We start from the raw sequence: 20,747 nt of genomic DNA, 5'->3' as shown, positions 1-20,747 counted from the left end.
GACTCATGCCAATCTTTTCTTTTCAAATCATACAGCGATAACTGTAAACTAAAAGTAAGTTAGTTCAGCATTGCTTAAAGTATCCTGTTCTTACTTTAACTGTAAACTAAAAGTAAGTTAGTTCAGCATTGCTTAAAGTATCCTGTTCTTACTTTAACTGTAAACTAAAAGTAAGTTAGTTCAGCATTGCTTAAAGTATCCTGTTCTTACTTTAACTGTAAACTAAAAGTAAGTTAGTTCAGCATTGCTTAAAGTATCCTGTTCTTACTTTAACTGTAAACTAAAAGTAAGTTAGTTCAGCATTGCTTAAAGTATCCTGTTCTTACTTTAACTGTAAACTAAAAGTAAAAGTTAGTTCAGCATTGCTTAAAGTATCCTGTTCTTACTTTAACTGTAAACTAAAAAGTAAGTTAGTTCAGCATAGCTTAAAGTATCCTGTTCTTACTTTAACTGTAAACTAAAAGTAAGTTAGTTCAGCATTGCTTAAAGTATCCTGTTCTTACTTTAACTGTAAACTAAAAGTAAGTTAGTTCAGCATTGCTTAAAGTATCCTGTTCTTACTTTAACTGTAAACTAAAAGTAAGTTAGTTCAGCATTGCTTAAAGTATCCTGTTCTTACTTTAACTGTAAACTAAAAGTAAAGCATTGCTTAAAGTAAGTTAGTCCTGTTCTTACTTTAACTGTAAACTAAAAGTAAGTTAGTTCAGCATTGCTTAAAGTATCCTGTTCTTACTTTAACTGTAAACTAAAAGTAAGTTAGTTCAGCATTGCTTAAAGTATCCTGTTCTTACTTTAACTGTAAACTAAAAGTAAGTTAGTTCAGCATTGCTTAAAGTATCCTGTTCTTACTTTAACTGTAAACTAAAAGTAAGTTAGTTCAGCATTGCTTAAAGTATCCTGTTCTTACTTTAACTGTAAACTAAAAGTAAGTTAGTTCAGCATTGCTTAAAGTATCCTGTTCTTACTTTAACTGTAAACTAAAAGTAAGTTAGTTCAGCATTGCTTAAAGTATCCTGTTCTTACTTTAACTGTAAACTAAAAGTAAGTTAGTTCAGCATTGCTTAAAGTATCCTGTTCTTACTTTAACTGTAAACTAAAAACTTTAACTGTAAACTAAAAGTAAGTTAGTTCAGCATTGCTTAAAGTATCCTGTTCTTACTTTAACTGTAAACTAAAAGTAAGTTAGTTCAGCATTGCTTAAAGTATCCTGTTCTTACTTTAACTGTAAACTAAAAGTAAGTTAGTTCAGCATTGCTTAAAGTATCCTGTTCTTACTTTAACTGTAAACTAAAAGTAAGTTAGTTCAGCATTGCTTAAAGTATCCTGTTCTTACTTTAACTGTAAACTAAAAGTAAGTTAGTTCAGCATTGCTTAAAGTATCCTGTTCTTACTTTAACTGTAAACTAAAAGTAAGTTAGTTCAGCATTGCTTAAAGTATCCTGTTCTTACTTTAACTGTAAACTAAAAAGTAAGTTAGTTCAGCATTGCTTAAAGTATCCTGTTCTTACTTTAACTTTAAACTAAAAAGTAAGTTAGTTCAGCATTGCTTAAAGTATCCTGTTCTTACTTTAACTGTAAACTAAAAAGTAAGTTAGTTCAGCATTGCTTAAAGTATCCTGTTCTTACTTTAATTGTAAACTAAAAGTAAGTTAGTTCAGCATTGCTTAAAGTATCCTGTTCTTACTTTTCTTAAATTTTGTACCCATACTAATCCTAATGAGTGATATATATTGTATCATAATTAGTTAAAGATAGGTGTAAGGTTACACCAGGTTTGAAAATGCACTAAAAAGGGGTGTAAATAGCTTTACTGTGACTAAGTAAACAATTCTGGTTCCACAGAATTCTAATTCTAAACTAAACCAATTCACACAAGCAGAAAAAAAAATCCTAAAAACAAACGAAAAAAAAACTGTACTGTTTCGTGAAATATGATCCCACGCGCAGTTCCTTGCTCGAGTGCGAGGAAAGCAAACGAAGAGATCTGATCTGGCATTCGTCCATCTTTCAGCGAAAGCCTCGGCACAACCAACTGGGAGAAGAGTACATTAATATTCTAGTGCGACCATTAACCAGCAAAAGTAGTGATTCACAGTTAAATTTATAAAACACATTTGGTTCAAACAACAGATTGGACACATTGTACCAGATGTTTTGCCGTAAGGAATCGAGTGCGTTTCGTTTCACTTTGAATTTCGGAGGAGGTCAAAGAGCCAGTGCATTTTTATTTATGGTGAACCGAAACTTGTTTTGAGAGAGAGAGAAAGAACCAACGTTGAAAACGTGCTCGGTAACAGTTTTGTTCTGTGGGTGGTTCAGCGACTACCACGTGGCCTCTCTTTTGGTGGTCCCCTGAAAAAAGCATTACTCGTTCTTGTTGTTAGCCCATATACAAATAGCTCACAGGTAACTTACTTCAGTGACGGAAACTTGCTAGAAGTTGGAGACAGTGTGGACGAAACGTAATGATCTACTAAAGCCCCGTGGATCAGCAGCATGTATCTGGAATTACAATATCTCATTGTAGAACCTTTCGCGACAAAAAACAAAATACCAACAACTTCAACAATAATAAACGTGTAGCTTCCATTTCATGGCGGGGTTTCAATAAATTAGAAATCAAGAAATATTTCTGCCTGCCCTTATCAAAATGGACTTGCATTGCTAGAAACTGGGTTTCGATACCCGTGGTAGGCAGAGCAGAGATGGCCTCATTATGCAGCTTTGTGCTTAACTCAAAACCATCAGCCAGGCAATTAAACTTATGAAAACAATTTTATGAAGTCAACAGATACATACAGATGGGAAATCAATTCTAAGCATATAAATCGTGTGATAATACTATTATCAGATCTCCTCATGAATTTGAAGTTAAATAATGTTTTTGAAATGAAAATAAAAGTTATCTCAGACGTTCCAAACATAAAAGGAAACAATCCAACCATATTTTTAAATGTATAATACGTCAAGGTAAAACTGGTATGTATTAGTATGCAAGATAGAACTAATAGATTATCATGAAACAACCTAATCCATTAATCCATGAAGGAGAAGAGATCTTGACACAATACTTTGCAAGTAGTATTTATAAAGACGTAGCAAAAAACAAACAAACATACAAAGCAGATAAAAAAAAAATAGTGTATAAGACATTAAAGTTACTGGTTGATGTAATAGCTTATGAAAATTTATGTTTGTATGTGTGTGTTTTCTTAAAGCAAAGCCACATCGGGCTATCTGCTGAGCCCACCGAGGGGAATCGAACCCCTGATTTTAGCGTTGTAAATCCTCATGTTTGTATCAATATAAAACTATAGCAGAAAAAGCTACAAATAATTTATTATTATTTAATACAGAGATATAATTAACACGACTGCTAATTCGTCATATTCGAATGCGACTTTGGGAAAGCAAAGAAAGAACTAGGTCTGTGTTTCCAATAAGCAAAGTACAGTATCAGATAAGATAGGGGTTCCTAAACTTTCTCGGCACAAGTCCTCTTCTCCGGGATCCACTATCCACTACTACAGCTCCCCTGAAAATGTCCTGTGGATCCACATTCCACCTTTTGAATCCTAAGGTAAAATCTTTAAAAGAAAAAACCAAGTTGTAAACTACGAGTGAGATTGAGAAAAGTCCACAAAAATATCCATGCGGTTTCCTTCTTGAAATTTCATAATCTTCCAACAAAACAGAACAAACTCACAGTGACTGGTATGGATCATTCGAATTATTCTTATAGCTTATGTGTTAAGTTACGATTTGTTCAATGGTTCATTTTTTATGAAATTAAATAAAAGTGTGATGGTTTAAAGAACATAATATACTGCAGTTTTACGAGTCATTTAACGTCTAACTAGCTCTAAGTAACAAATACGCTAAAATATGTTTAATGTTTCGCAATGCAGTTGAAATATATATTTGATTATTAAAAAACAAACACGATCTACAAATTAAATCGTTTCGTAAAAGTCACTGGCTTTTAAACTAAATTCACTTCACATACGTATTATTTGTTTTCCGTGTTCACTTTGTTTTCATTGCTATGTTATGTATCAACGGTTCCAAATACCGAAACTGCAGAAGTAATAAGTAAAACCATTTAACATACTTTAGATTAGCAATAGGCCAGGTGGTTAAGGCACTCGACTCCTAATCTGAGGGTCGCGGGTTCGAATCCCTGTCACACAAAACATACTCGCCCTTTCACCCATGGGGTGTTATAATGTGACGGCCAATTCCACTATTCGTTGGTAAAAGAGTAGCCCAAAAGTTGGCTGTGGGTGGTGATGACTAGCTGCCTTCCCTCTAGTCTTATACTGCTAAGTCAGGGACGACTAACGCAGATATCCCTCATGTAGCTTTGCGCGAAATTCGAAACAAAAACAAACAAACATTAGCAATAACAAATAGGAAAGACATACTTTATCTGCACTGTTTGTTTAGAGTTAGCACAAGGCTACACAAGGGCTGTCTTTACTCTGCTCATAACAAGTTTCTAGCGTCGTAAGTTCGCAGTCATAGCACTGTGCCATTGTTGGACGTCTGATACTCATTGTTATAAAATTTTCTTCTGTATTTGGCCTGGCATGGTCTGGTGGTGAGGGCGCTCGACTCGCAATGTGGAGATTTATTGTTTGATTCCTTGTCCCACCAAATATGCTAACCCTTTTAGCAATAAGGGTGTTATAATAAAATGGTCAATCCAATAATTCGTTGGTAAAAGAGTAGCCCTTGTCCCATCAAATATGATTACTCTTTCAGCCGTAGGGATGTTATAATAACATAGCCAATTCCATCATTCGTTAGTAAAAGAGTAGCTCTCTTATCTAACATTGCTAAATTACTGTTGGCTAGAGCAGACAGCCATGGAGTAACTTTGCGTGAAAATTCAAACCAAACAAATCTTCTAAAATTTATGTTGCAAAATGTTGTTAAATCCTTTTATTTTTACCAAAGTGACAAATTCGGAAATGACGTAAATGATCTGTGTGTTTACCTGAACTTATAACCTCTGACCTCAGTCGATAGATGAAATATTTAATTTAACAGTTTGTTTTTGCAATTCCTCCACGGACATGTAAACAAGAAAGTCTCAAATGCTAGGAAAATTCGTTTCCCTACGGGGCCCAGCATGAACAAGCGTGTTAAGGCGTTCGACTTGTAATCCGAGGATCGCGGGTTCGAATCCCGGTCGCACCAAACATGCTCGCCCTTTCAAGCGTTATAATGTGCGATCAATCCCACTATTCGTTGGTAAAAGAGTAGCCCAAGAGTTGGCGGTAGGTGGTGATGACTATCTACCTTTCCTCTAGTTTTACACTGCTAAATTAGGAACGGCTATCGCAGATAGCCCTCGAGTAGTTTTGCGCGAAATTCAAAAACAGCAACAACGTTTTCCTATCTTCATTAACTTATTATCATAAAGTGACCTAAAAACTGACATACACGATGTCCGAAAAGTCTGGAACCGTAGGTGTTTTCAGCTTTTCCTAATTTCAGATATATGACTGATCATGATGCTGTCAAAACATGAAAGGTCGAGCTAATCCTATTGTTGTTTATCCAAACATGTTTTGAATTACAAGAATATTAGTGTGTGGAATACATTCTGCAAAATGCGTTGAATTGTCCATTGTTCCAGACTATTCAGATATCCTGCAGAAGACGAAACTTATTGGTGGATCGACCCATGATTTTTTTTTTTTCAAAATCCATCATCCCTTTACACATCCTCACCCATGATCATGATTTATGTAGGTGGCCGGACAGTTTGCTACAGAAAGTTTTATTTCATAATCTCACTTACATATCTTATTCAAAATAAGAAAACAAACACATTTCATCATTGTTAGTTCAGTTAGACAAGCAATCCAGTTAGTAAAGTGTCAATACATATTTCTTTCTTATTAGGTTATTATAGAAACACTCTTTTAAAATAAAATAACTTCGAGTCACCATCAATCTTCAAGCCAAAGTCAATCTTCTAGAATCTTCACGTCTAATTAAACTTCTAGAAACTTAAACCCATGTTCAAATTTGCAGATTGTCCAGCCAAAATAAGTCAGTTATACATTGCTGAAACGGGTAGCGAAATAGCCTAGTTAAGGGAAGACCAAATTAACTAGTAGAGAAATGTTCAGTCTTAACACCCTTTATGTTTATTTAATTTTAAATTTGCATTGATTATAGCTTAATTCATCAGCAAATGAACACAACATGTACGCATAAATATCTGTAACTCTGTTGTATCTTGTTAAGAGAAGTCTTAAACCAGCTGTTATTAGAATTAAAATATTTCACAGACGATCCCCGTAATTCTCTTACCTCAAATAAAACTACAACCTTGAAACCAACGGTTACAAATGTTATTTACAAATAAAACTTCCATTTTCTTTCAGGATAGTTCCCTGCTACTGCAATGGTACGTCTACGGATTTACAACGCTAAAATCAGGGGTTTGATTCCCCTGAGTGGACACCGCAGATAGCCCAATGTGTCTTTGTTATTAGAAAATACACACACTTTCAGGTTATATTAATAACTTTTCACCTGTATTGGATAGATATTATTCACATCTCTAATTGACAAAACTGAACCAAGTAACAACTCTGGTAATTATAAGAACGTTTATGACAAAGGTTTATACATATTCATATCATTTTGTTTGATAGAAAACGATTATCTGTCGATTTTTTAGACCCGTGAGCTAAATTCGTGAATAACGAGTCTCTGATCGATTTGAACCAATAACGTCATTATATCTATTCCTCTGTTCCTGAAGGAACCAACATACCAATAACGTCATTATATCTATTCATCTGTTCCTGAAGGAACCAACATACCAATAACGTTGTTATATCTATTCCTCTGTTCCTGAAGGAACCAACATATCAATAACGTCATTATATCTATTCCTCTGTTCCTGAAGGAACCAACATACCAATAACGTCGTTATATCTATTCCTCTCTTCCTGAAGGAACCAACATACCAATAACGTCATTATATCTATTCCTCTGTTCCTGAAGGAACCAACATACCAATAACGTTGTTATATCTATTCCTCTGTTCCTGAAGGAACCAACATATCAATAACGTCATTATATCTATTCCTCTGTTCCTGAAGGAACCAACATACCAATAACGTTGTTATATCTATTCCTCTGTTCCTGAAGGAACCAACATATCAATAACGTCATTATATCTATTCCTCTGTTCCTGAAGGAACCAACATACCAATAACGTCGTTATATCTATTCCTCTGTTCCTGAAGGAACCAACATACCAATAACGTTGTTATATCTATTCCTCTGTTCCTGAAGGAACCAACATACCAATAACGTTGTTATATCTATTCCTCTGTTCCTGAAGGAACCAACATACCAATAACGTTGTTATATCTATTCCTCTGTTCCTGAAGGAACCAACATATCAATAACGTCATTATATCTATTCCTCTGTTCCTGAAGGAACCAACATACCAATAACGTTGTTATATCTATTCCTCTGTTCCTGAAGGAACCAACATACCAATAACGTTGTTATATCTATTCCTCTGTTCCTGAAGGAACCAACATACCAATAACGTTGTTATATCTATTCCTCTGTTCCTGAAGGAACCAACATACCAATAACGTTGTTATATCTATTCCTCTGTTCCTGAAGGAACCAACATACCAATAACGTTGTTATATCTATTCCTCTGTTCCTGAAGGAACCAACATATCAATAACGTCATTATATCTATTCCTCTGTTCCTGAAGGAACCAACATACCAATAACGTCGTTATATCTATTCCTCTGTTCCTGAAGGAACCAACATACCAATAACGTTGTTATATCTATTCCTCTGTTCCTGAAGGAACCAACATACCAATAACGTTGTTATATCTATTCCTCTGTTCCTGAAGGAACCAACATACCAATAACGTTGTTATATCTATTCATCTGTTCCTGAAGGAACCAACATACCAATAACGTCATTATATCTATTCCTCTGTTCCTGAAGGAACCAACATACCAATAACGTCATTATATCTATTCCTCTGTTCCTGAAGGAACCAACATACCAATAACGTCATTATATCTATTCCTCTGTTCCTGAAGGAACCAACATACCAAAAACGTCATTATATCTATTCCTCTGTTCCTGAAGGAACCAACATACCAATAACGTCATTATATCTATTCCTCTGTTCCTGAAGGAACCAACATACCAATAACGTCATTATATCTATTCCTCTGTTCCTGAAGGAACCAACATACCAATAACGTTGTTATATCTATTCCTCTGTTCCTGAAGGAACCAACATACCAATAACGTCGTTATATCTATTCCTCTGTTCCTAAAGGAACCAACATACCAATAACGTTGTTATATCTATTCATCTGTTCCTGAAGGAACCAACATATCAATAACGTCATTATATCTATTCCTCTGTTCCTGAAGGAACCAACATACCAATAACGTTGTTATATCTATTCATCTGTTCCTGAAGGAACCAACATATCAATAACGTTGTTATATCTATTCCTCTGTTCCTGAAGGAACCAACATATCAATAACGTCATTATATCTATTCATCTGTTCCTGAAGGAACCAACATATCAATAACGTCATTATATCTATTCCTCTGTTCCTGAAGGAACCAACATATCAATAACGTCGTTATATCTATTCCTCTGTTCCTGAAGGAACCAACATACCAATAACGTCATTATATCTATTCCTCTGTTCCTGAAGGAACCAACATACCAATAACGTCATTATATCTATTCCTCTGTTCCTGAAGGAACCAACATACCAATAACGTCATTATATCTATTCCTCTGTTCCTGACCAATAACGTTGTTATATCTATTCATCTGTTCCTGAATGAACCAACATACCAATAACGTCATTATATCTATTCCTCTGTTCCTGAAGGAACCAACATACCAATAACGTCATTATATCTATTCCTCTGTTCCTGAAAGAACCAACATACCAATAACGTTGTTATATCTATTCATCTGTTCCTGAAGGAACCAACATATCAATAACGTTGTTATATCTATTCATCTGTTCCTGAAGGAACCAACATACCAATAACGTCGTTATATCTATTCCTCTGTTCCTGAAGGAACCAGCATACCAATAACGTCGTTATATCTATTCCTCTGTTCCTAAAGAAACCAGCCTACCAATAACGTCGTTATATCTATTCCTCTGTTCCTAAAGAAACCAACATATCAATAACGTCGTTATATCTATTCCTCTGTTCCTAAAGAAACCAGCATACCAATAACGTCGTTATATCTATTCCTCTGTTCCTAAAGAAACCAACATATCAATAACGTCGTTATATCTATTCATCTGTTCCTAAAGAAACCAGCATACCAATAACGTCGTTATATCTATTCCTCTGTTCCTAAAGAAACCAGCATACCAATAACGTCGTTATATCTATTCCTCTGTTCCTGAAGGAACCAACATACCAATAACGTCGTTATATCTATTCATCTGTTCCTGAAGGAACCAACATACCAATAACGTCGTTATATTTATTCCTCTGTTCCTGAAGGAACCAACATACCAATAACGTTGTTATATCTATTCATCTGTTCCTGAAAGAACCAACATATCAATAACGTCGTTATATCTATTGATCTGTTCCTGAATGAACCAACCTACCAATAACGTTGTTATACCTGCTATAACAAAGTTGCATATGTTCTCTAAACTTTTCAATCTATATATTTTAAGCAACACTTGTTACGGTATGATCGCATTTTGAAGCTGTCGAATCATGATTATAATAAATTGCATTTGTTATAGTAAGTATCTCTTAACTTGTTCTATATTTTAAACCACACATTTTTTATTCACTGCCTTAAGGGTTTCCTAGATAAGGAAGCGTGTATAATAGTATTTCGACCAAACTGTGTCCATCACATCCATTGCCATATCCATTCCCGACTACGTGGTTTTCTTAGGCCAGCTGAATAGAGTATGTAATGTTAAATCCACGTGTTAAAAATCTAATAAGCTTATTGCTTACGTCTTATGACAAAAGTAAGCAATTATACTTATTATAAATAAACATCACGTTCTGAAAAGCCATCTTAATAAGCCCTATATTAAACTGAAATGCTTAATAAACAACGTATCACTTACCCATATAAAAAAACAGAATCTTAATAACAAAAGTAGAAAGAGTATCTTACTTAAAAGTTTAAAATTTCCAGTCAAAATTCCTTCCTCCAAAACATAATGTTTCACGAGTACGCTCAGCTGTACTCATCTATTTATCATTATGTTTTCTTTATATTCTGATTCAATGGACAGAACACAGAAAGACGGTCAATTTATAACGTGTCAAGATGTTCACATAAGTCCAACTTCTAGAAGAAGAATGTCTGTCGGTGTTTCGGTAAGAAAAGTTCATACCCTGGAGAGTCAGGTTCTCTGTGACCTCTTCCTCCTCCCCGTACTTATGTTCTTGACGGATTGGTATTTATAATTGTAGAACTGAATATTATTTTGGTCCTTTTCAGGGCAATGTCCATGTATTGTGGCTCGTATATAGTGATTATTTTATTCTATCAACAGAATGTCAAGTTTGTTGGTGGCATTTTTTTAATTGTTTAAATACATATATATATATATATATATATATATATATATATGTATATATTATTATTATTATTTATTATTATTTAAAATTTATATTTATTTTTTATTTATTTTTATATTTAAAATATAAGTTAACTGAAGAGAGATATTTGGGACTAGCTTCATCACGTATGAAGTACCTGTCTAGTTCGCATAGTAATTCGTTTTCATCCAATTCTTATTAATACTAAAGTTTGGTTTGGTTTGTTTAAAAATTTCGCGCAAAACTACACAAGTACTATCTGCGCTAGCCGCCCCTAGTTCAACAGGGTAAAACTAGATGGAAGGCAGCTAGTCGTCCCCACCCACCGCCAACTCTTGATTTGCTCTTTTACCAAAAGATAGTGGGATTTACCGTTACATATAATGCCCCCACGGCTGAACATGTTTGGAGCAACAAGGATTCGAACCTGTGAGTGGCCCGGCATGGCCAAGCGTGTTAAGGCGTTCGACTCGTAATCCGAGGGTCACGGGTTCGAATCCCGGTCGCACCAAACATGCTCGCTCTCCCAGCCGTGGGGACGTTATAATGTGACTCTCAATCCTACCATTCGTTGGTAAAAGAGTAGCCCAAGAGTTGTCAGTGGGTGGTGATGACTAACTGCCTTCCCTCTAGTTTTACACTGTTAAGTTAGGAACGGCTATCGCAGATAGCCCTCGAGTAGCTTTGCGCGAAATTCAAAAACAAAAACAAACGAACCCGCGACGAGTCGAGTGCCTTAACCATCTCGCCAAGCAAGGCCTTGAATAAAGTAAACGGTTTTATATACTGAGAGGAAACTTTACCCTATACTAAATATGACGAGCTATTTTCGGGTAAAACATCCAGAAAATCAAAAATATTTTAAACTAGAACTGGTCTAAGAGGCTTCAAAACGAAATAAAGTGGGTAACTATTGTTCTTGTTTGTTAATACGCACAAAGCTATACAAAGGGGTGTCTGTGCATTGGTCACCATCGGTATCGAAACCTGGTTTCTAGCAAGGTAATTCTTCAGACATACCACTGGAGAGGTAAGGTGAATATTATTTATAGCTACTACGGATTACTTAACGTTCTTCATGCTCCATCAAAATGCTGCTTAATGTTGCGACCAACATCATGAAAATAAAAGTCAAACGAAAGTATGCATTCTTTAAAAGGGGAGAGATTTGTTACAAAGACCTGGAGGAACTGAGTTTAATGTTTTACAACATAAATAGAAAAATTTTAAAATCGCGGAATTAATTTTATTGTTGTGAAACTAAAATGAAGATCAAATTACTTATGAACTACTTATTACTAGTTGAAGAAAAGTATTAAGTTTCGATTCAATAGAAGTTGAAAACTATCGGTGACCTGATTGGTTTGTTTGTTTTGAATTTCGCGCAAAGCTACACGAGGGCTACGTGCGCTAGCCGTTCCTAATTTAGCAGTGTAAGACTAGAGGGAAGGCAACTAGCCATTACCACCCACCGCCAATAATGTGATTGACCGTCACATTATAAGGCCTCCACGGCTGAAAGGGCGAGCATGTTTGGCTCGACGGGGATGCGAACCCGCTACCCTCGGATTACGAGTCGCACGCCTTAATCCAACTGGCTATGCCGGGCCGTTGAAAACATGGACATTCATGAGTAATGTAAATCCCGAATGATTGAAATCTTCGGATATCAATGTATGAAATTTGCGAGCTACAATTCTTGAAATAAGTGTAAAATAATTATTGTATATCATAGCGCTTTTCTCGACTGTATTCCCAGTGTGCATCGATACAGTTAATTGAGCAAAAACACTTTGAAGGTATGTTACAACACTTTGAAGGTATGTTACAACACTATAAAGTTATGTTACAACACTATGAGGTTTTGTCACAACACTTTGAAGTTATGTTACAACACTATGAAATTATGTTTCAACACTATGAGGTTATGTTACAACACTATAAAGTTATGTTACACCACTATGAGGTTATGTTACAACACTAGGAAGTTATGTTACAACACTATGAAGCTGTGTTACAACACTTTGAAGTTATGTTACAACACTATGAGGTTTTGTCACAACACTTTGAAGTTATGTTACAACACTATGAAATTATGTTTCAACACTATGAGGTTATGTTACAACACTATGAGGTTATGTTACAACACTATGAGATTATGTTACACCACTATGAGGTTATGTTACAACACTATTAAGCTGTGTTACAACACTTTGAAGTTATGTTACACCACTATGAGGTTATGTTACAACACTATGAGATTATGTTACACCACTATGAGGTTATGTCACAACACTATGAAGTTATGGTACACCACTATGAGGTTATGTTACAACACTATGACGTCATGTTACAACAGAGCGAGCATTTCCTGCATATTTACATTTCTTCTCTTCCCACATATTAATGCATGAAAAACACACAATTATTTTTAAAAAGTGACGCCCTCTGGTGGCATAGCGGTATGTCTGCGGACTCGCATCTCTAGAAACCGAGTTTTGATACCCGCGGTGGGCAGAGCATGTATAGCCAATTGTGTAGCATTGTGCTTAATTCCAAACAAATGAGCAAAGAAGTGACAACACAGATTCAGCCCGAAATAGAAATAACCCACAGAAGTACGTCATAAAAAAATTGTTAGATGTAACTCTATTGAATAATACTATATTGATAGAATTGCTTGAAATTTGATATAACTGTATGAGATTGAGCTTATTTTTGTAAAGCATTATCTCTGTATCAAGAATTCACCAATATAGTACCAGTGAAAAACTTACTGGAGTTTTGCATTTATATCCTGTTAGTTTATGAGCCAAACTTCCTGAAAATATTTCATTTACTGGTTTCATAATAATCACACACTCGCCCTATGAATTTAAGTTTTGGAAAAGATTTAATTTGAAAACCAATAAAAAATACTTATTATTTATTACACTATAGTTTTTAAACCATCTTAAACTCTTGTTAAAATGAACCTTACTATGTTTTAAAAAACAACAACCTTTGCTTCTTATAGTGAGGTGGCTCAGCCGTATGTCTGCGGACTTACAACGCTAAAAACCGGATTTTGATACCCATGGTGAGCAGAGCACAGACAGCCCATTGAGTAGTTTTGTGCTTAATTCAGAACAACAACTTTTAGTGGAATAAGTCAATAAAAATGAACTATTTTCTTGGGTCATTTCTAAATTTAAATCTTCGAGTCGTGAAAACAAGAAGTTAACTGATCGACTAAGTTTGTTCATATAAACTGTGTTTTTTTAACCACCCTATTATTACTATTATTTTTAATTTGTATTTTGTACGTCTCTGCGTAAGTCTATTATATTTCAACGCCGCTAATTGTTTCATATAATTTAATTTTCCGCTTATTGTTATAAACTTAACGAATATATGTATTCATAGACTTATTGTTACAGATCAATACAATCAAGTTCTCAAGTTTCGAAGCCCCCCGAAGGTTTAGAAACTTTGTAACAGTTTCTACTTTTAATTATTCTCAGATTAGTAGTTCACAACAAACACACTTGACAACCATAATCTGATTTGATGTCTGATCGTAACGTTTGTTTGTTTTAGAATGTTCACACAAAGCTGTACAAGTCTATCGGCTGTCCGTAATTTTGAACTGATAGACTAGAGTGAAGACAGTTAATCAACAGCACCCATCACCAATTCTTCAAATTAGTCTGGTTTGACCGAATAGTGAGATGTGACTGTTAACTTCATGGTCACGAAGTGCGAGATTAAATGACAACGGATTCATGCTGACCACTACGCCACCTTTCGCCCTGATTACAAATAAAAATGCGTTTAAAATTTGTTTAAATCCTGGTATTGAACGGAGAACTAGAAAACCTGAGACGTAATTATATTGGAAGAGCATGAACTGTACTTGAAACATAATGCTGTACATGTTTGAGAGAGGTGATGCACACTAAACACACACAAAAAACACATTAACTGTGAAACAACTGTAGCTCACAGTTATATGATATCAATTAAAGTACAAATAAAAATAATGATAAAAAATAACTCATGAAAATATTCACGTGCTATCAGCATCATTCTTGAAAGAATAGTTCGAGTGTTTTTAATAAATAGGCCTTGAACTCCTCAGTCGTTTCACCAATCCAAGTTTAGTTAACAAAGAGAGCTTGAACTCCAAACTTGTATCACTAATCCGAACAATTTCTTAAAAAAAGGTGGCCTTACACTCCAAACTCGGGTCACCAATCTGAATTTCATTAACAAAAAGACCTTGAACTCCAAACTTGGATCACCAATTCGAGTTTTTTTTTATTAATAAAGAGGCCTTGAACCCCAAAATCGTCACCAATAGAATAGAAACAAATACATATTGAAGCACATTAAGGCTTAAAGGCGAGGTTTTCTTTTCATGTATATATATCATGATATATAACTTGAAGGATTTTGTCTTCCATAATTCGAAAAGCCGTTAATAAAATACATCTTGTCGGAATGACCAAAACTATTTATTGCTAACATTCTTAAAAATAAATAAGCGCCCTTGTTTGAAAAAAAAAAATCGTAAGTGTAATAATTGTTCACTGGTTTGTTATAGTGAAAAACTACACAATGGGCTATACGAGTTCTATTTACCGCGGGAAACAGGATTTCAGTGTTGCAAGTACGAAACTAAGCGAGGGGCAGTATGTTTTAATATTCTAGAACCAAGAAAATCATAAGACCAGAAGAGTAAACTGTTTTTTGTTTTTTTTTACGGTTCCAGATGACAGTGCCTTTTACTGTACTGGAAGAAAGAAATGGATGTGGTTCTTCTGTCTCACAATGGTTCTTCGGTAAGTATGCGGGCTTAAACCCAACAAACTGAGTTTTGATATCGCAGTGAGCAGAATACATATAGCCAATTATGCAGTTTGTGCTTTAGATCAAACAGTGGAATAATTCATTAGCTTAATACCATATGCAACATGCAGAATCCAGGATAAGCCTGAGCAATATATTTATAGTGACAATCCAATCACTTCTCTATTTTCTAGAGTATATATATGACAGTGTTTTCTAGTTAAGGCAGCGTTACTAGGGCTATCTGCCACTTCCCTAATTTTTAACTACTGACCAAAGGGAAAGTGGCCACTTCACACTATCCTATCAATCGCCATTCATATTAAGGTATTGACAGTTATACTTCTAACGCACCCACAGATTTACATGAGAGGAATGTTTAGTAGCGTCGCACGGATTCGGATCTGTCTCTACGGACAAACAACATTTCCTGTTTTATAACAACAACAAAACACGTTATTGATAAAATAGTCACCTGAGTTTCAATCTTGGCCCACGTGGATGAAGGTTTCTTTTTACCAACCGTAAGTTTTATATCTACAGTAAAAAGAAATCTTATATTACTACACAAGCACACGTTATGAATTCTACAATAAATCTCCAGTGTGTGTATTGTTTGTTCGTTTCTGAATTTTGCTCAAAACTAAACGAGGGCTATCTGTGCTAGTCGTCTTTAATTTAGTAGTGTAAGATTAGAGGGAAGGTAGCGAGTCATCACCACCCACTTCCAACTCTTGAGCCACTCTTTTACCAACGAATAGTGGGATTGACTGTAACGCTATAACGGCCCCACGTTTGAAAGCTCGAGCATATTTGGTGTGACAGGGATTCGAATTCTCAGATTACAAGTCGAACGCCCTAATCATCTGGCTATGCCGGGTCTTGTGTGTGTGTATTTACAAAACAAATTTGAAGTACCCCCATCTAAGAACATCACGTAAGTAAGAAGTTATGGTACCCCAATGTTTCTATCCTCTATATCGCCCCCCGCTGGTACAGTCTACGAATTTACAACGCTAAAATTAGGAGTTCGATTCCCGTGGTGGACACAGCAGATAGCCCAATGCGGCTTTGCTATAAGAAAAACCCATACCCATAATCTATATTCCAGAATTCCAAAATTAAAGCTTTGCTCACCTTGAAGTATGAAATCTCTAAGTAAACACAGGAAATTGTAAGGAAAAAGGTCTAACAATAAATGAAATAGAGTAAATAGCGATGATTTATTTTCAAAATCTACGAAACGGCCCGGCATGGCTAAGCGTGTTAAGGCGTTCAAATCGTAATCTGATGGTCGCGGGTTCGAATCCCCGTTGCACCAAACATGCTTGCTCTTTCAGCCGTAGGGACTTTATAATGTACAGGTCAATCCCACTATTCGTTGGTAAAAGAGTAGACCAAGAGTTGGCGGTGGGTGGTGATGACTAGCTGCCTTCCCTCTAGACTTACACTGCTAAATTAGGGACGGCTAGCGCAGATACCCCTCGAGTAGCTTTGCGCAAAATTCAAAAACAAACAAACAAAATGTGCGAAATGGTCTTGAAGTTTTTTTGACAACAGCTACTGATCTACCTCTATATAATTCTTTGATATTAAACTGATTAAAACTCTATCTTTAGTTTTAAGTTTCAGAGTATTCATAAACTCTTACTTCTATCTTGCTGCTTTACTTTATTTTATATTTTGTATTATTTTTTAGTTTTGCGCTAAATTCAAAATAAACCAAAAAATAAGACAGTTAAATTTCATCGGTTCATTTTTCTTTCTGACACAAAAGAAACACGCGGACACCTACCGGTCATTCTGAGAATCTTTTCATTCTACAAAAACGTTTCGTATATACAGCTTATTTTTTTTTTATTTAGATGTATTATTTTGGGTTTCTATCTGTAACAGAAATATTATGGCCCTTGGATGTGTTTAAAAGCTGCATATGGTTGTTTCTTTTTCATGAATTTAATTTTCTCACCACTAGGATAGACAGTTTGTTTGTTGTTAAACGCAGTGCTACACAATTGACTATCTGTGCTATACCCACCATGGGAAGTTTTCAGCGTTATAAGATTTGAGACTATCGCTATGCCACTGTGAGAGTGACGTCATAAGAAGAGCGAAAGCTGTGGTATTGAATGTATCGTGAACTGACGGTTGATTTCCTCTATGTAAATCAATATACAAAAGAGTTGTTTTCAGCAGACATCGGGTAAATTATTCTTGATATATAGCAGTCGTATCATTAATCTGTAGTTTTTTGGGGGTTTTTTTCCCCAAAGAAGTTATTGTATTAACAATAATAACAATATTAAATACTTAATACGTTTTGCTAACACAAGATGGAACCACATTAGCATCAACGTAGGAAGATGATTTAGATCAGAGATTCCTAAACTTTTTAGACCTGCGGAGCTTCACATTAGAAAGAAAAAAACATTACGGAGCCTTCATAAAAATACATTAAAAATAGAAACAATCGGCAAACATAAGACAAAGTTTACTTCAAACTTTTAGAATATAAATTTATTAAAATAAATCAATATTAAAAAAAAAGTTTTAATCTACTTACTTGTCCAAACATTTCCGCTTGCAAAATTTATATCAGTAAAAGTATAGTGTACTTATTTATTTATTAGTGGCTCGGATGGGCTTGCTTTTTTGTTCACAAGGGAGTTCAATATTTGAAGTTATGGTTGTTACCTGTAAGCGCAAATCATCTTCAACATTTAGCTTGTTTCTAAATTTGGACTTTGTAACTGTATACAGTGAAGATGTTTGCTGACAAAGATACGTTATTGGAAAATGCATCAAAGTTTTCAATGCTCTGTTACTTATTTCAGGATATTCCATTGCCATTTGAGTCCAAGACTTTGTAATTTCTTTCTGCTGAAATTTTATTTTTAGGGGGTAATCAGTTGGAATTTTTATAAGCTGTTCTTTTTCTTTCAAAGTTAAATCGTTGGTATCTGCAGAGTCAACAAAGGGATTTTGAATCCACAGTAATTTTTCAAAATGAGGACTTAGGTACTCCCCAGTAGTTGTAGACAAATCAGATTATGTGTTTCAAGACTGAAACTTTTGCATCTTCACTTAGGGAAATTTCATTAATAAGTAAAAAAACCATTGAGATTTTCGAAGCACTCAAGTTCTTCTATAAGTTTTAATCCCAAAGTTTTAGGTTACGTTGATGCGCTTTCATTTTACTCTGAGCTTTGAAATACGTTACCCCGGTACCCTGCATTGTAGCATTCACTTCATTTAGATTGGCAAATACATTTGAATACCTTTCAAAGTCACTTTCTGTATCCAGCATTTGTCCCTTAATTTGTATGCAAGTTCAAAATGGCATTCAGATAAAAAGAAACCTATCTCCTCGCGCAATTCGTAAAAACCGAGCAAGCGCTTTTCATCATACAATAACATGCTGACCTAAGATCAGTGTTGCCATAAGGAAGTCAGAAACAAAGATTTGTGGAAAAAGGCAAGGCCGTTAGAATAATATATTTTTCTAATGGAAAAGGGTAACCTATTATTTTTACATTTTAAGAGATATTTGAAGCCAAATAATAAAATGTTAAGCCAGATCTGACGTGCATCTAAATCTCAAACAAAATAAAACAAAATGAAACATGACGTCATGCGGGCGTATGACGTCATATAACTCATTGATACCAAGTTTGTCTAATTAAACTACAACGAATCTAGTCTAACCTAACAATTACCAATTATAATTGTCATAAATATAATTATATTTCATAAACATATACTTTGAAATTGAGACAATTGATACTGCATCACGATGTTTCAAATTTGGACAAGTTTCAGCTATGACGTCATGTTTCATTTAGTTTGAGATTCAGCTGCTTATCCAGATCTCGCCTTTAAAAGACATTTGGCATCACTACCTAAGATCGACCGATGTTTCATGCGAAAATTATTAGGCTATCTTACATCTCCAATGACGCATGCGATCTCGAGATGGTACCATATCTATAAGCAGCCAGTGGCACCACTGCCGAAGTTAATTGCGATTGTAGTGACACTTTCATCGCGAGAACTTCCCCTCAGCTAAATAAAATCGTCTGGCGTCAGGCAGAATAAAATATTAAAAACTCAATACGTCATAAACGAGTTATATTAAAAACGTATTTTACTTTTTACTTTTTTGTACAACGTATTCTGATTCAATTTTATAGTTTTAGGAAAAAATATTAACATTCTAAAATTTCTTCGCGGAGCCTCAGATAAGTACGGCGGAGTCAAAGGGCTCAGCAGGGCATATTTTGAATAAATATGATTTAAGTTAATACGGTGAAAACAAACCTTCATAATAGTATAAATTAAAGGAGATACGAAGTGAAAAGTCTTACAGTAGATGTCGCGAGAAAAACAGTTTAATAACACAATAAAAAGTACAATTCTAAATCTATTGGCCAACGGTATTAAAACCATCGCACACACATAAAAGTTTCAAAAAGTGTCAAACATATTTTCTAAATAACCTTTTTTTTTTTTGCTATCCTATTTATTCAATACCTAATATCTACTGGTGAAATAGACATTTTTAGTGAACAAGAATTATCTGTTTAGGGACAACATTTTTTTTTCTTTTGTTTTGTTTTTTTTTTTGAAATTTCGCACAAAGCTACTCGAGGGCTATCTGTGCTAGCCGTCCCTAATTTAGCAGTGTAAGACTAGAGGGAAGGCAGCTAGTCATCACCACCCACCGCCAACTCTTGGGCTACTCTTTTGCCAACGAATAGTGGGATTGACCGTCACATTATACGCCCCCACGGCTGGGAGGGCGAGCATGTTTAGCGCGACGCGGGCGCGAACCCGCGACCCTCGGATTACGAGTCGCACGCCTTACGCGCTTGGCCATGCCGGGCCTGTTTTTTTCTTTAGCACAAAGCAACACAATGAGCTACCTGTATTATTCCCACCTCAAGTTCCTAAGTCTGGCTTTTAGCTTTCATACGTACTGCTGAGTTAGTAGATGGGGTGGGGAGGTAAGCAATTGTGAAGTTAATATTGTGATTAAAGCTTAAACCAGCAACCTAAAATTGTGATACTTTATGATGTATGGTTGCTTTTCTCACTTTTCAGCCGCGACACAGTGGCTCATAAAATGCCTCTGAGCATCAACTTTTAGTTCATAGTTTTATCTCTTAACCGATTTGAGATCTAATACAGCCATGGCTATTTGACGTCCCTTCTTGTTTCAAAGAGAACGTGCGAGTAAATATATTATGTGTGTGCATAACTAAGTTGCGTGAGCTCTGTTC

General features: G+C 35.2%; 1 long non-coding RNA gene across 1 annotated transcript in view; it reads left to right on the top strand.

Moving 5' to 3' along the window:
* The window catches only part of LOC143233316 (uncharacterized), a 97,463-nt gene that overhangs the window by 39,655 nt on the left and 37,061 nt on the right, over nt 1-20,747 (top strand). Inside the window, exon 2 of the long non-coding RNA XR_013018096.1 lies at nt 15,392-15,461. This is a non-coding gene — a long non-coding RNA (uncharacterized LOC143233316). The remainder of the gene's footprint in view (nt 1-15,391; nt 15,462-20,747) is intronic.

Source organism: Tachypleus tridentatus, chromosome 12, assembly GCF_004210375.1.
Source record: "Tachypleus tridentatus isolate NWPU-2018 chromosome 12, ASM421037v1, whole genome shotgun sequence".
NCBI lineage: Eukaryota > Metazoa > Arthropoda > Merostomata > Xiphosura > Limulidae > Tachypleus > Tachypleus tridentatus.
Note: the sequence above shows the minus strand (reverse complement) of the source record. Positions and strands in the feature narration are given on the sequence as shown.